Source organism: Chamaea fasciata, unplaced genomic scaffold, assembly GCF_029207755.1.
Source record: "Chamaea fasciata isolate MVZ Bird 193981 ecotype frontalis unplaced genomic scaffold, bChaFas1.0.hap1 SCAF_20, whole genome shotgun sequence".
NCBI lineage: Eukaryota > Metazoa > Chordata > Aves > Passeriformes > Sylviidae > Chamaea > Chamaea fasciata.
This window is the reverse complement of record NW_027094105.1, coordinates 2,790,275-2,805,315: the sequence shown is the minus strand read 5'-3', so window position 1 is coordinate 2,805,315 and position 15,041 is coordinate 2,790,275. Positions and strand designations below refer to the sequence as shown.

Sequence of the window (15,041 nt, the reverse complement as noted above, 5' to 3'; positions counted from 1 at the left end):
GGCAAACTTTTAGAAATAAAGCAGCTCTCCCTGCAGAGGGTGATTTTATTCTATTATTTTGCCAGATGGAGAAAATCCTGACAAAGCGGTGCTAAGCTGCTGAGCCCCAGGCACTTTAATACCTCTGGATAAAGAAGTCTGGCCTCTACCCCACTGCCTCTGAGAAATCAGAATAAATTATAGCCAGAAAGAAAGCCCATCAGTAGTGGACAATTTCCCCATCAGTTACAAAAATGTTAAATAGCTTTCACTGAAGCAAGGCCCTGAGCCAGGCAGACTTCAAATCTTTCATCCCCTTTCCTTCTTTTATGTTCTTTACCCTAAGTTTTTTGAAGCAGGTCATTTTGACAACAAACCTGTATTTAAAAAACAATCCAAGCTGGTCCTTCCCACAAGGATGTGTCTCTCCAGCAGCACCAGGAGCAGTTCCCTGTGGGGAGCAGCCCCGTTTGCAGCAGGAGGGGTTGGTTGGAGGAGCATCTTCTGAGGAACCACTCCGCGCTCTGGCTCCTCACCACAGGGCCCAGCCCAGGAGAGGGGAGGGATCCTAAATGCACTGAAGGTGATGCCCTTTGGGGCTACCTAAAAACAGAGACCAGACAAAATTAAGGGAATAAAAAGCAGGTGTATTTATGGAAGGGGCTTCAGGTACATTTAGGGCAGACAAAGTCCCCCAGGGGCTACACCCCCAATGCATGACAGGTCACAGGTTTTCACACTTTTATCAGTTTGGTCCATTTGCACATTGGGGGTTCATCTTCCAATTACAGCTCCAGGTAATGAAGTCATTTACCCCAAGTTTGCTGCCCCCAACTCACTTTTGTTTCCAGCCCTGGGGGCCTGAAGCAGTGAGGTGTCCTTGATTCCCAGGCCTGGAGAGGAATTGTTGTCTGCCCAAAATGGGGAAGCAGCAGCTCACACTGTGTGGGGGGTTTAGAGTTCTACAATAAAGAATTGCAGGATTACAAATATATGAGATATATAACTATAGCCAAATATATGAAATACATAACAGCTAAAATCCTAAGGCATCAAAGTCACGGAGGAATTGGGCAAATTCCTCCCCTGGTCCTCAGATGGGGCAAATGTGGGATTTTCTGTGCCTGTGTGTGATTGCCAACTCCACCAGACACGGGGAGCAGCAACAATCCCACAGCTCTGCTCTGTCAAGGGGTTTGGGCCCTCCCCAATCCCTGATAAAGCTGAACTCTTAATCTGATATCTGCTTGGCCATGGTGCATCCATAGGATTTATCCATAATCTTGGTTGATAGGGAAAAAAAAAATGCCTATTATTGGCTTAATTCTGTCTGTCGTTAATTGCTGTAGAAATTCTTAACAGGGACTTCAGTAGCAGTCAAACTGATGTAACACTTTTCCATCCCAGCTCACCCGGGGGGCAGCACCCAAAATCTGATCAGGTTTAATATCAGAGATCACAGAGCTGGATCTGAGCTGTGCCTGAGCCATGAAGGCTTTGAAGCCACGAGTGCAGTCAGATTTCACAAGGCTCAATGACACCTCCCGTGAAATTGGCCCCAACCCAAACTCCTCAAAGCTCAGCTATGAAAATTAGGCCATGGCTTATCTGACACAGATTCATTATTCATGGAGGGACTTTCACATTCACTTCTGGGTTTGTTTTGATTTTTGTTCAGCGCAAGGAGAAAGCATCGCAGTCACTTAGAGAGAAATCCCTCCCTGTGCCAGAGGACAGCCAGGGGCTGTTGGCAACCCCCAAAAATGCACAGCAGTCCCTATTTAAAGATCCCACCTGGATCAATAGGGCCCTGACCTTCTGTGCAGCAACTGCCTGACTCTGCACTGCTCTGAGCCACACAGATCCCTTGGGAAAACAAGCAGCACTCTGCAAAGTCCTGGGCTAATTGTTCATGCTCTTTAATAATTATTATTATCATTATTACTCATAATGTTACTAGATAGAAAAATTCAAAGCAGCTCTGCTGCTTTCAAGCACCTTATCCTGGAGATAACATAAGAAAGGGACTACTCAAGGCAAATAACCGACCTAAAAAGCAAAATAAATACGAAGCTTTTACATCTGGGGCCTTAAAACGGGTCTTTAAAAAGTGGAAGTGGTACAACTCGTGTTTGGTGTGAACAGCAAGATAAAACCTCAAAGCTAAGGCAGCTTCTGGAGGAGAATGACTAAAACAAATGCAAATACTGATGAGCAACACTTGAGGCAGCAGGAGCTGCACTTAGTGACCTCAAAACCTCCTCCAGCCTCAACTTTTAATGGTCGTAATTGGCTCAGTTTCAAGGAAGGTGAGGATATAGGGTCTTGGAAAAACGTTTTGGAAGAGCACATTCTGCAGTCAGACCTGGAATTCCCCCCAGCCCCCATGGTTTAAATTCCCAGTTTTTCTTTTCACTGCTGATCCCAGGAGCTTGAAGGTTTGGGATGGGGAAGGGTAGAGCACCAAGGACAGCATGGCACTGTCTGAAATTCAGGCTCAAAGAGAAATTCAGGTGCTTCCAAGGAGAGGGAAGGTTGTGAGACCCCAGAGCTGGACACTTCCATGGAGGCTGAGGTTTCTCCATGCTCAGCATTCCCTGGGATTGCAGCAGCCTCGTGCTCTGGTGCAAGTCAGGGATGCTGCACATCAGTTTTTCCTGAGCTGCCATATCCTGCAATCCTGACATTCCATTTCCCTTCATGTCAACAGTTTCTAAATTTAGGCTCCTTAATTCCTTCTTAGAGCCAATGTGAAACAGGAAGCTCCAGGTGAGTCAGAGCACCCAAAATAGCTGCCTAGAAAAGCCAGGCTCAGCTGCTGAGTGAGTCTTTACTCGGTCCAGCTACCTCACACTCAACAGCCTCATTCAGTTCCAGATAAAGAAAAGATTATTTAATGTGTGGATTGATAATTCATGGCCACTTTCCAGGGGTAATTCATGAACTGAGGCCTCCAAGCAGGACACATTTGGGAGGTAAAACACAATGACAATTCAGCAAGTTGGGAGATTTATGGCCACAGAAGAATAAGATTTGCCACTTTAGGTAATTTTGATTCCACTTATTCCTTGGGCTTCTCCAGACCTGAGAGAGGAAGAGCCACATTTTGGAATAAACCACCAATTCAGAACTGAAAGTCACTTTTGAAGGTACTTTTCTCATATAAAACTGTGTAGTAAATATTTGACAGGTTTTTTTCATTCCTTCAGTTTGTATATTTTTAATTTCCTTGGGATTTTTGTCATTCTGATTCTTCCTCTCTTTGCTTCTGTTTTTGTGTCTCTCTTTCTGCATGAAAGTGGAGGGGAAAGGAAATCAAAGATAAGATAAAGGGGAAAAAGGAAGGAAAGCAAAGTGTGGAGAACTGCAAAAAATACTCCACCTGTTTGAAAAGTGAAAGCTCTGGCTCCAAGGATGTCAGGGAATGTGGCTCCAAAGCCAAGTTGGACAGGGCTTGGAGCAACCTGGGATAGTGCAAGGTGTCCCTGCCCTTGGAATGAGATGAGGTTTAAGGTCCTTCCCAACCCAAACCAATCTGAGATCCTTTAATTCCAATATTCATGTCAATCACAATTTGAAAGAGGCAATTTCTACACCTTATGCTGTAGAGGAAAAGGAAGCTTTATGGTGAAAAATGCTAATTTTATGCAATTTTAAAACACTTTATATGAATTTAATTCCAGGGGCTTCAACCAAGTTCTTCAGCCTCAACAATGGTGGGAGAGCAGGACTTTTGCCTGGGGCAGGCAGAATTATGAGCAGTATTTGCAGAGCCTTAATATTTAAAGGGTTTTTTTCATGTATAAACCCAACTGTGTTGTGAGTGTTCACTGGGGGCTTTAGCAATGGCACCTATGAAACAGCAAAACAATTCTCCCACAAAAAATGAAATTGTGTTTAATTATTGCAGTTTAAATACTGGGGGCACAGGTGTTTTCCAGAATAAACACACCTGGTTCAGAGCACGGTGGTGAGAGTGTCTTTAACTATCTTCAGACAAATCACAGGGCAGCTTTTAGGGTAGAGACGGGCACAGGCTGGTCCTGCAGGCCAAGAAACACAAATATTCCTTTATGGAAAAGGAATTCCTGGTGCTGGACCACAGAACCCTTTGGACAACTCCTTGGGCTGAGGGCTGCAGGGGGATCTGCCCTTCCCCCCATGAAGCTGAACCACAGAATCCCAGACTGGTTTGGGTTGGAAGGGACCTTAAACCTCATCTCATTCCCCCATTCCATGGCAGGGACACCTTCCACTATCCCAGGTTGCTCCAAGCCCTGTCCAACCTGGCTTTGGAGCCTCATTCCCTGACATCCTTGGAGCCAGAGGTTCTTAGAGCTCATTTAGCTGTTCAAACAGCAAGGGTATTTTCTCCAATTCTCCACACTTTGTTTTCTTTCCTTTCTCTCCCTTTAACTTATGCTTGATTTCCTTTTCCATCCGCTTTTATGCAAAAACAGAGACAGAAAAGAGGAGCACCTTTCACTATCCCAGGTTGCTCCAAGCCCCTTCCAGCCTGGCCTTGAGAATTCCAGGGATCCAGGGGCAGCCACAGCTTCTCTGGGCACCCTGTGCCAGGGCCTGCCCACCCTCATGGGGGAGAATTTCTTCTGATTATCCAACCTAAATTTCCCCTCTGCCAGCCTAAAGCCATTGCCCTGTCCTGTCACCACACGCTCAGGTTGGACTCGATGATCTCAGAGGTCTTTTCCAGCCTGAAGGATTCTGTCATTCCCTGTGGCTCTCTGATTCATTTCAGAGCTGCAGGGATGTTTTTGCAGGATCTCCCAGCACTTGGCAGGGTTTTGGTTTTCTCCCATGAGGGCAAAATGTCTGAATGAGGATTTAATGAATTGAACATCTTAGCTGAATGGCAGCTCCAAGTTTTGGAATTCTGTGCTGGAAAAGGCTGGTACCTGTGCTCTGACTCAGAGGAACACTTCAGTGCAGACCCAGCTCCCAGCAGGTGTTTAACAGCCACCAAGATCGGCTGAAAATAGGCAGTCGATCAAACTCTGGAGTGGTTTGAAGCAGGAACAGTCACAGTGCAGGAGTTCAGGTGCTGAAACAACCCAGGGTCACGGCGTTGTATCAACAGTTGAGCAAGATAGCTTTTGTTTAGTGCCAGTATTTTTTATGAGTCACTTGGTCCTTCCCTCCAGCTTTGATCATGGAATCACTGAATGGTTTGGGTTGGAGGAGACCTTGAAGGTCATCTAATTCCACTGCATCCCATGGGCAAAGACACCTTCTTCTGTCCCAGGTTGCTCCAGCCTGGCCTGGGACACTTCCAGGGATGGGGCAGCCACAGCTTCTCTGGGCACCCTGTACTGACCTTTCACTACAAAACACATTAGGGGAGTTTTAAGGTCCAAATAACTGCAATTTAAAGGGTGCAAAACTCACTAACTTCAACTTAAAGGGTAAAAAGCTCACTAACTTCAATTTAAAGGGTGTACAAAGTCACTAAGCAACAAGGGACTTCAGCGTGCATTTTATTTAGGTGTTACATAAATTCACTCAAAGGGTAACAGGACAAGAGAAAAAAAAAATTCTTAAGCTGTTTTTTCTTTAAAAATTAAATGAAACTGAAAACTACAGCAACTGTGCAGAATAAAACACAACAGACCTGACTCATTCTACCAGTCCTCTAATGTTAAATTCCATGAAGATTAGAAAAAGTGACTTCCTTCTTGTAAAAGATAGCAAAATTAGAAAATAACTTTACTAATTATCTGCCCCATGAGGTACATGCTATGTACAATTGCAAATTATTGGTGTTGTTTTTTTTTTTTTTTTTTAAGTTTCCAGTCAGAGATTTGTTTTCCTGAAGGAAGGATGTGATTTATGGAAGCAGATTCATTAGGCTGTGATTGTCAAGGGTGCGCTTGAGCAGCAGCACTGCCAGCTGAAGGTTGAGCCTTTTAAGAGTGAAGCAAAGCTGGTTTAAACACTGCAGAGGAAAACAAAACCTGCAGGTCTTGAGTCAAAACCAGGAGTCTGCAGCAGGTAAAAGGGCAAAGCCTGTCCCATGTCCCATCCCATCCCACCAGGAGATCCCCTGACCTGACAGGAGACGTCTCAGCTCTTCTGGACATGCTGTATCAAGAGATCACACTAAAATCTCACCACTCCAACCTCCCGAGGTACAATAAGCACAGGATAATTATTCAGCAATGTGAAGGGGAGAGTCACTCCTCTGCGTTGTTTTGAATCCATCACCTGATAAGGTTAACACCTGGCCAGAGTGTTATGAACCACGGGTAAAATGCATCAACCTCTGAGGGTCCAGCCCTTGCAGATTGGCTAAAAATAATCTTGGCCAGACTGGTCTTCAGAGGTGTTTTGTAAAGCAATAGGTTTAATACATGGAAAGCAACAAATGTTACAGAAAACTAAAGAAAAGCCGCACACAGGTGTCCGAGCAAACCTCTGACACCCTGCTAGAAACACTCCAAAAATCCCCTTAGTTCTTTTGTGCTCCTTCCTAAATACTGGGTGTTTTAGGAGGGACAATTCAGCCTGCTGCCAATAGGGAGAGGTGCAGGATTTGGAGGACACTGACAAGACCCAACAGGCTCTTCTCTCTTGGCCCTGAGCCAGTTACAATGAGAAGGGCACAGAACTTCCTAGTTAAACTTCCCAAAATGTCTAAAGGTAAACTGAAACTCTTTCCTCCTACCAAGATGCCCACTCGGGGGTGGGAGATGCTTTACCACAATCACTTTTCAGTCGGGGTGAGCCATCAGTGCTCGGCTTTCCTCCCTGTGTCCCCCAAACTGAAACAACTCACGGCCCTCACTCGAGGGGACATCGCTGATTTTGTTCCATTTTCCAAGTTTTTCCACCTGCTGCTACCTGAGCCAGGCACAAAAACAAGGGGAAATGCATAAATCCAGGGATCTGTAAGCAAACCACCCAGAGAGGAAGCTCGGGGGTGAAAGAGAAAGGAACGAAACTCAGAGTGAAAAGCAGCCCAGTCACAGAGTGCCCTGTGTAACTGAGAGATAACTCAGCTCATCTGGTTTCATACATCTCAGAGAGTTCCTAGAAACTGCCTATTTTTTACCATTCTTCCCAAATCCTATCAACTGGGCAAAATGAGTGTGTTGAACAGCAGCCACCACAACACGTAATCCAGGAAAGAAAAATCCACTCCCATCCATTAGCAGGAATCCCAGCTTCTAACAGGAAGGAAGCTTTTCCCTGATAATTTTTACAAGTTTATAGGCTGCAGTTTGTTTACATTCCAGGATCCTAAAATAGTCTGAGCCTACTCAGACCAAATTTATCCCTGTTTAATGGGGACCTGTATTACCGAATACGTAAATTCTTATTATTCCTGTTTTGGTTTTTTTCCCAGAAAGGTCAGTGTCCTCAGGGGGAAAAAAAGAGATTTGTTTCTCCACTCTCCACTAGCAATTGCCCACCAGCGAGTGAAAATGAACAGTTTATGTTGAAAACAAAAGGGAATATCACAGCAAAGAAACTGAACCCAAAATTTTTGTTTGTTTTTCCCAAAGCTTGCAGGGCTCACCCCACGAGGAAAACAAACGTCCCAGAAAGTGCAAGCCACGAATTTTCCCACCAAGACATTATTTTTTCTCACTTTTTCTGGAAAGTACCAGTTTCACCAGCGCTTGTATCAACAGGGCTTGCTGAGAGCATGGCCGGAATTTCTGATCAAAACCACAGAAAAACCAAGGCATTAACAATAAAATATCCAGGGGATCAGGCTCTTCTCAGAGCCAGGAGGGGCTGCAAAGCTTTACACCAGGCCCAGCCCTGCCCCAATTCCTGATAATTAACACAGGGATGTGGTTGTGGTTAAAAACATCCTGGTGGGGTGTCCCTCTCCTTGACTGCAGGGTTGGTGCTTCCTTGCTAATAATAGATTTTTAAAAGCCCCCAAAATGCTAAGGAAGAGCCTCAGAGCTGAAAACTGAATCTGGGAGCTGCTGCTGGGGATGGTGCAGTAAAACGCCTCTGCTGGAAGGGCTGGTGGTCCAAAAATCCCTGATTTGGGAACTAAGGGGGAAATTAAGGGAACTAGAATGCCTCATCTCTGTATTGGAGGTCTAATGAATTAGTGTCAGTTATATATTTTGGGGGTTTTGAGAGAAAAGCTCTGGAGAGAGTCCCTGAAGAGCTGCAAATACTTTCCACACAGAGAAGGAATTTTCATAGAATCATGGAATATCCTGAGGCACCAGGATCACCAAACCAGCCTCTGTCCCTGCTCAGAGCCCCCAACAATCCCACCCTGGGCATCCCTGGCAGCGCTGTCCAAAGGCTCCTGGAGCTCTGGCAGCCTCGGGGCCGTGCCCATTCCCTGGGGAGCCTGGGCAGTGCCCAGCACCCTCTGGGGGAAGAACCTTTCCCTGATATCAACCTAAAGCTCCCCAAACTCAGAATTTACAGTCCACAGTTGTTGGAACCTTCTGGAAATGCCCATCACTCCCCAGAGGACGTTGTGCCATCCTTCCATGTGGTTCCAATCACACCCTTGGAGCAGCACCTGGAACAGCACTGGGCAGCCAAGAGTGCTCACCCTCCCTCACACACTGATTTTCCAGCTCTGCCTCACTCTCTTGTTGCCGTCAGGCTCTTTTCCTCCCTTAAAAACAAAGGAATCCCTGGAAAACATGCACTAGGCCTTTTCTTTGGTGTTTTCTCTCACCACAGAGAAAAGCAGGAAGTGCAAGGTGTTGGCCAGTGCTTCCTCTTTCCATTTCCTCCAGTCCTTTTCTGTCCTACGTTCATTTTCTGTGTTCCAGCTGCACTCTGTGACCTTCCCTCCCTTGGGGAGGGTCACATCACTGGGAGGTGTCCTGAAAACACAGCCAGACAAAAAATCTGCAATGGAAGAGCACTGGCACATCACTGCCCACTTCCTCTTCTCACAAGAAACTCCTGTGGGAGTTGGAGAAAGAAGAAAACTGTTTTGCAAGTTGAAGAGGATGATCTGTCATCTTGCCAGAGCTCAGAGTGGATATTGCCTGGGGTTTTCCAAGGGGTCTGAAGGAGTGAATGTACAGCTTGCTTAGAAACACGCTGAGATTTGGACAGCAGATACCTGAGCTGACAGCACTCCTGATCCTGATTTCATCCTGAACAAATCATTCCTGATTTGTCTCAGGTGTGGTGCTGGCATGGGGCAGTCCCACTGTGGGATGCTGGTGAGCTGGGTGTGAGAAATCCCACAGCAGAATGAGGCTGGGCCCATCCAGGAGTGATCCTGGGCCCATCCAGGAGTGATCCTGGGCCCAGGGGTGCTGCTCCAGGGCAGACACAGAGGCTGGCCTGGCTCACCTGCAGGCAGGTGTTCTCCTGGCCTGCGGTGACGGTCACTTTGATCAACCTCACACCCCTGATCAAGCTTACAGTGTGTCCTGCTGCCTGTTCCTGTCCCAATCCCTGCACTGACAGCATGGGACAACAAAGAGACAATGAAGCTGGCCTCAGGGTCCTCTGCAAACTCAAGGACAATGACTCTGAGGTGTTTTCATTTCAAGCCCTGCTGGAGGTGTGTTCCTGCTCTCACCACCCTCCAAAAGCACTCGCACAAAATGAGCTGTGACCCAAGAAAATATCTGACCGTATCCCAGCTGAGGTTTGCTTCCTGACCCACAAAAAAACACACCTGACATTACTCCAGCTCCCCCTCATAAATGGATGTTTAAAAGCACAGGATTAATGTTATCAGAGAGACTTCAAACAATGAGAAGTGCATTTGTAAAAAGCACAGAAGGCTTTCACAGCCGAGTTTTCACTATTGCACGTGGATGAACCACCCCTATGGGATACAGCTCTGGGAAAAAGGGATCCAGGAAAGTTCCCCCAGTGCTCCTGAGCAGCATCCAAATGCTATGGAAGCACAATCAATTCAGCAGGGAAGCTGAGACACAAAAGTTTGGAGGCATTTCGACTGTACATCACATATTGGATTATGTACATCGATCACAGAGATGTCTCCCAAAAAAGAAGGTTAATTCTGCTACTCTCTTCAGTTCTCTGAAAGTGAAATTTCAGTGCATTCCTCTGTTCAAAATGTTGCTGTTTAATCATGATTTCTGATTTTCAAAATATTTTTGTTTACTTGAAATGATTTAATCTTGACCTGTGGAGTATTAGAGTTTAGGGCTCATTATATTGAGATAGAAGGAATGGTAAAAAAAAAAAAGTAAGCTTATGATGGAAAATAATTGTCTCATTTTATGGAAAGGGAAATTCTTTTCTATTTATTTTCTAGAAAACATTAAGAAAAATTAATCACAGGTCATAAGCAATCATACTCTCCTCAACTCCCCTTGGAAGTGCTGGATGCTGGATTTCACCTTGGAAATGATATTTAGGCATTTATTCATGTGCATTGCTCTCATTACTTTCATTTTTAGGATGAAAATGGAGAAGTTCCCCTCCTGTCACTGCTCCCAGGTATCAAGCACAGTTGCCCAGGAGAACCATTCTGAGTCCCTCAGCCTCCCTGAGCCGTGCCCTGGAACGGAGCTGCCACTTTCCCTGTGGAGCCATCCCAGTCCAGGCTGGGACAGCAGCATTCCCAGCCCATGCTCAGCTGAGGCACAAACCCAGCACGTTTTGTTTGGGGCCAGGCACTCATGAAGTCACACAGACTGATTTTCAACACTGCCAGGCCTGGGCAGCCCATGGCAGTGGTGAGTCAGGGAAAACCTCTGGGAAGGTACTTTTCCCTGCCTTCTTTCCCTGCAATGCTCTTTCCCAGAGAATTTCTCTGCGACCTCTGGCTCTTCTCCTGCTGTTTTGGCTCAAGGAAAGAGTTTTTAGCCCTCTGCCCCTTTCCCAGCCAGCAGGAGCAGAGTCACAAATAGAGGGGCAAGGTTAAGAGGCAAGTCTTTATCTAACCAAAGAGATCCTGCAGGTTTCCAAATAAATCAACAAAAAACCCCAGGCTCTGATTCATCCAGCAACTCATTTTGGTGAGGAATGGGAGGAAATCACTCCAGGCAGAGCAAAGAGCAGTGATTTTATGGATATTTTGTCAAGCACTGAGGCAGTCAGCACCCATCAGAGTTCAAGAGCGAGGCTTTGGTGGCAACTTGCTCAGCGTGCAGGAGAGACCACTGAGAATCTGCCCAGAGCCTCAGATCATCTCAGTGATGGAAAGAGGCCCATGCACAAGTCTTGTGCAAGTGGGAGATGTGGTTGATCACAGGCAATGCAGAACCCTGTGGGTTTTGATGTTGCATTTGATGTTACCAGACACTATCCTGCTAAAAGCAAAAGTGACCTAAGAATGAGTCTTGTAGACAGGAGCCAGCAGGTGCTGTTCAGTCTGATAATTGGCTGATTAAATGTGTTCACTTTATCCTTTTCACATCCATTAAATGTGTAGGCTTTATCCCGGGACAGCACGGGCTGCGATCCCATCTTTGCCGCTTTCTCCAGAAACTGCGCAAGGAGCTCAATTAGGGAGAGGAGAGGAGATTGAGAAGCACCAGGGCGAAAACCGCAAGCCCAGGAGCTAAACCGATCTGCCTCTTGTTTTCCACACTCCCCTTTCACGCCAAGCCTCTTGCTGGGGATCCAACAAAACAAGTTACATAACCTGCTGAGGGCACAGTGACGTCGTGGCGGGGCCGGTCCCGCTCATCCCCATCTCACATGTGTTCAGACATGCCCGTGAGGTACAGCATCCAGCTCCTGCTCCTTCCACCGCTGCCACAGTGCCCTGAAACAGCCCCTCCCCTGCTCAAAGAGCTGTTAATATTAAACAGGCACAAATTTCTCTTTAATCAAAGGCACGATAACCAGCAGTCCAGCAGCCACTGTTTTGCGTTCGTTTTTTCATTCACGTCAGTGCAAGACCTCAAGGTCTTATTACATTTCCCATCTAAATTTCTTTCTGTCATGCCTGACTCTGCTCTGTGCACATTAAGAAGCTCTGCACATGCTTTCTGATGCTCTTGGTGTTCTTGTGAAGCACACAGATGTGGGGTTCTTTAATCAGGAGGATGACATATGACCAGACCCTACTAGACATTGCAAAATCAGTGGGATCGTGCTAAGGAGCTGAATGACTCCAGGACTTGGGCCAATCCAGTAAACAATTAGCCTGCTCTTGGCAGGAAGGGAAGACTTGTTTTGGGGAGAAAAACTTCTAGAAAAAAAAAGCTGAACAGAGTTAAATAAATCACTCGTCACAGGCCTTGGCTGCGTATTCATCCCAAGCAGCACTTGGGATGTTCTCCTACTGCAGCCACAGAAAAGGAGAGGGGGAAAAGCAAAAGGATATTTCAGCTCTGAAGACTTGGTTTTTCTGCTTTTTCTGACTCCAGTGGCCTTGCTGAGCTTCCAAAAACTGGTCAGCCTTTTCCACACTTCCTTTGCTGTTGACTTGTGGGCAACCACAGACCTGGAAGTGCTGTGGGAAGGACTGGGCTTCCCCTGCCCCAGAAAACGTCCCTCTCCTACAGCTCCTCTGTGCTGCCAGTGACAACCCATTCCCACACACTTCCTGGGATTCCTCCCTCTCGTTCCTGGGCTGCTGCCAGCCCTCTGCAGCACATGGGCTCCCATGGCAGGAAGTCCAGTGGCCATCACAGAGCCAGGAGAAGCGTCCTGCCCTCCTGGACCTGCACATCCTCAGGGGAGGCTGAGTGTGCTCCGTATCTGCTCAGGATCCATGAGGTGAACGTCTCCCCTGCCCCAGAAGAGGCCGAAAGGAGGGTGAGGCCCCCCCGCCTTGCCAGCAGCTCTGCCCCACACACACCTCCAAAGGCAGGGGAAGCTCAGCTGGGCCCTGGCAGTGTCCTGGGCATGTTGTCTGCCAGGGAAGGTCTGCCAGGCAGCTGTGCAGGCAGGGCTCCACAAACCCTGCTGGCCCTGCTGACTCACAGCCGTTGCTTTAGTCTTCCTTCTGCTTTTTCCACCTCTGCTCATGGTCACCGTCTCACAAGTAGGAAAATAAAACAATGACGTTCGTAGAAATCCACAGTGCGGCCTCCTCTGCTGGCCAGCGTTGCCTCATCCTAATCCCTGTCCTCTCAGGGGGACGTGGCCACCTCCCCCCTCGCAGGGAGCCATTGTTATCTCCAAAGGCATCCAAACATTTCCCCAGAAAAAAGCAACTTCTCTCCTATGTAAACTTTTATGCAGTGATAACTGGACCCATCCCAAACCACAGTTATGTGTTGGAAAAGCATCTTGCCAGTCACTCTCCCAGTTAAGCAAAGCTGGAGGAAGTTAGCTCAGGAAATAGCAGGAATTTGGCTGCATAATAAAGGATTGTTTCACTTTGCACAATATCTGAGACATGAGAAACTTGACACGAGAAACTTGACACTACAAGGGTGCTATTTAAATGATTATTAATAACATTATCAGCTTTAATTCATCAAAGTCCTTGCCAGAAAAAGTTACATGCGCATATAAATATGTGTTTTGGCTGCACCAGATTTTGGGGATCTGTAGCCCGCCCTCCTGCTCAAAGCAAGACTGGCACAAGATCAGTTTGGTCATAGCTTTCTCTGGCCAAGTCTTGGCATCTGGCCAGAGAAGGCTTTCAGACACTTCTCTGAGACCTGTTCCTGAGCCCTATTACCCTCTGAGTGAAAAAGGCTATCCCAGCTTCCATCATCACACTCCTGAAAGGCAGTGGTGGGCACCCTGGGTGCATTATCTGGCACTGCCAGGACTCTTTGGCTCCCTTTTGCCAATAAAAACCAAACCAGCCCAGCTTCCACAACCTCTGAGCACCTCTGTAGGAAGGGGAGAGGCACGTTGCTGATCTCTGCTCCCTGGGATGGCACACGTGGGAATGGTCCAAAGCTGCATCAGGGCAGGTTTGGACTCCACCTGGGAAGCATTTTTTTACAGAGAGTGTGGTCAAAGGCTTGACCAGAATTCCTGGAGAGGAATGGCCTGGCCATGTTTAAGAGGCATTTGGACAATGCCCTTCAGAATTTGATTTAACATTTGGTCAGCCCTGCAGGGGTCTGGCAGTTGGACAAGATGATCCTTGTGGGTCTTTTCAAACTGAGATTATTCTATTCTATTCTATTCTATTCTATTCTATTCTATTCTATTCTATTCTATTCTATTCTGTTCTGTTCTATTCTATTCTATTCTATTCTATTCCATTCCATTCCATTCCATTCCATTCCATTCCATTCCATTCCATTCCATTCCATTCTCCTGAGCCAGAAATGGACACTACATTCCCAACACAGTCTCACCAAATGGAGAAGCCTAACCTTGCCCCTCAGTTTTCTGGCCTCTCTTCTGATTTTAACAAGATAACAACAGAACACTTGGTTTTGTCATCAGTTTGGTGCAATGAGGCCTGACCCAAATCTTTGCCAAAAGCTGTAGAACTCCTTCCACTGATTTCTCTGGACTGGGAACAAGCAGTCCCAACTTTACCAGCACTGCCACAAACCCAACAGCAGTGCCAGCTGCACACAGAGCACGAGTTGGAACTTCTCTTCCCTGGATTTTAGTGTTTCCCCTCCCTGGGCCAGTGCCACCCTGACACAATTGTGGTGTCTCTCAGTGCATTCCTTTCGAGCACACAAGTACTTGGAGGAAGAAAAAAAAAAAAAGTTTATTTTCAATCCCTTTTTTCCTCTGGCAACCCCGGGTTTCCCTGGAGCTATCCCGCCCACGTCATTCCTCGGTGCCTCACTTGTCAAGGAGCTACAGAGTAGTTTCTCTGCGTGGGGGTGGCCTTCTCAGCCACCCCCAGATGCACTGGAGGAAACACTTTGCAGAGGGTGTGTTGAGGCAAGCAATGGGATTTTCAGCTCATGTGGTCACATGCGTGGGATTCCAGGATTTTACTTCTTTTTTTTTTTTTTTTTCCATCTGCATCTTTATGTAAATCACATCCAGAGATGGAAGCAGGTATTTTTCACTGGAAATGTGAATAATAGTGCAAGAATATCAAGCTTTGTCCTATTTCTGGAGCTTTCCTCTCATCCTTGGGAGTTTTTCCATCATGGCTGAAGAGCTTCCTGAATTAAACAGGGCTGCTCTGCTTGACCAGCAAAGTGAGAAAAGTGAATCCTGTCTTTCAACCAAAA

General features: G+C 46.7%; 1 long non-coding RNA gene across 1 annotated transcript; it reads left to right on the top strand.

The window, feature by feature from the left end:
* The first annotated feature begins 2,826 nt into the window (after positions 1 to 2,826).
* LOC136299681 (uncharacterized) lies at positions 2,827 to 4,004 on the top strand. Its single transcript, XR_010723550.1, has 3 exons — positions 2,827 to 2,954; positions 3,062 to 3,128; positions 3,663 to 4,004. It is a non-coding gene; the product is annotated as an uncharacterized lncRNA (long non-coding RNA).
* Positions 4,005 to 15,041: the final 11,037 nt, after the last annotated feature.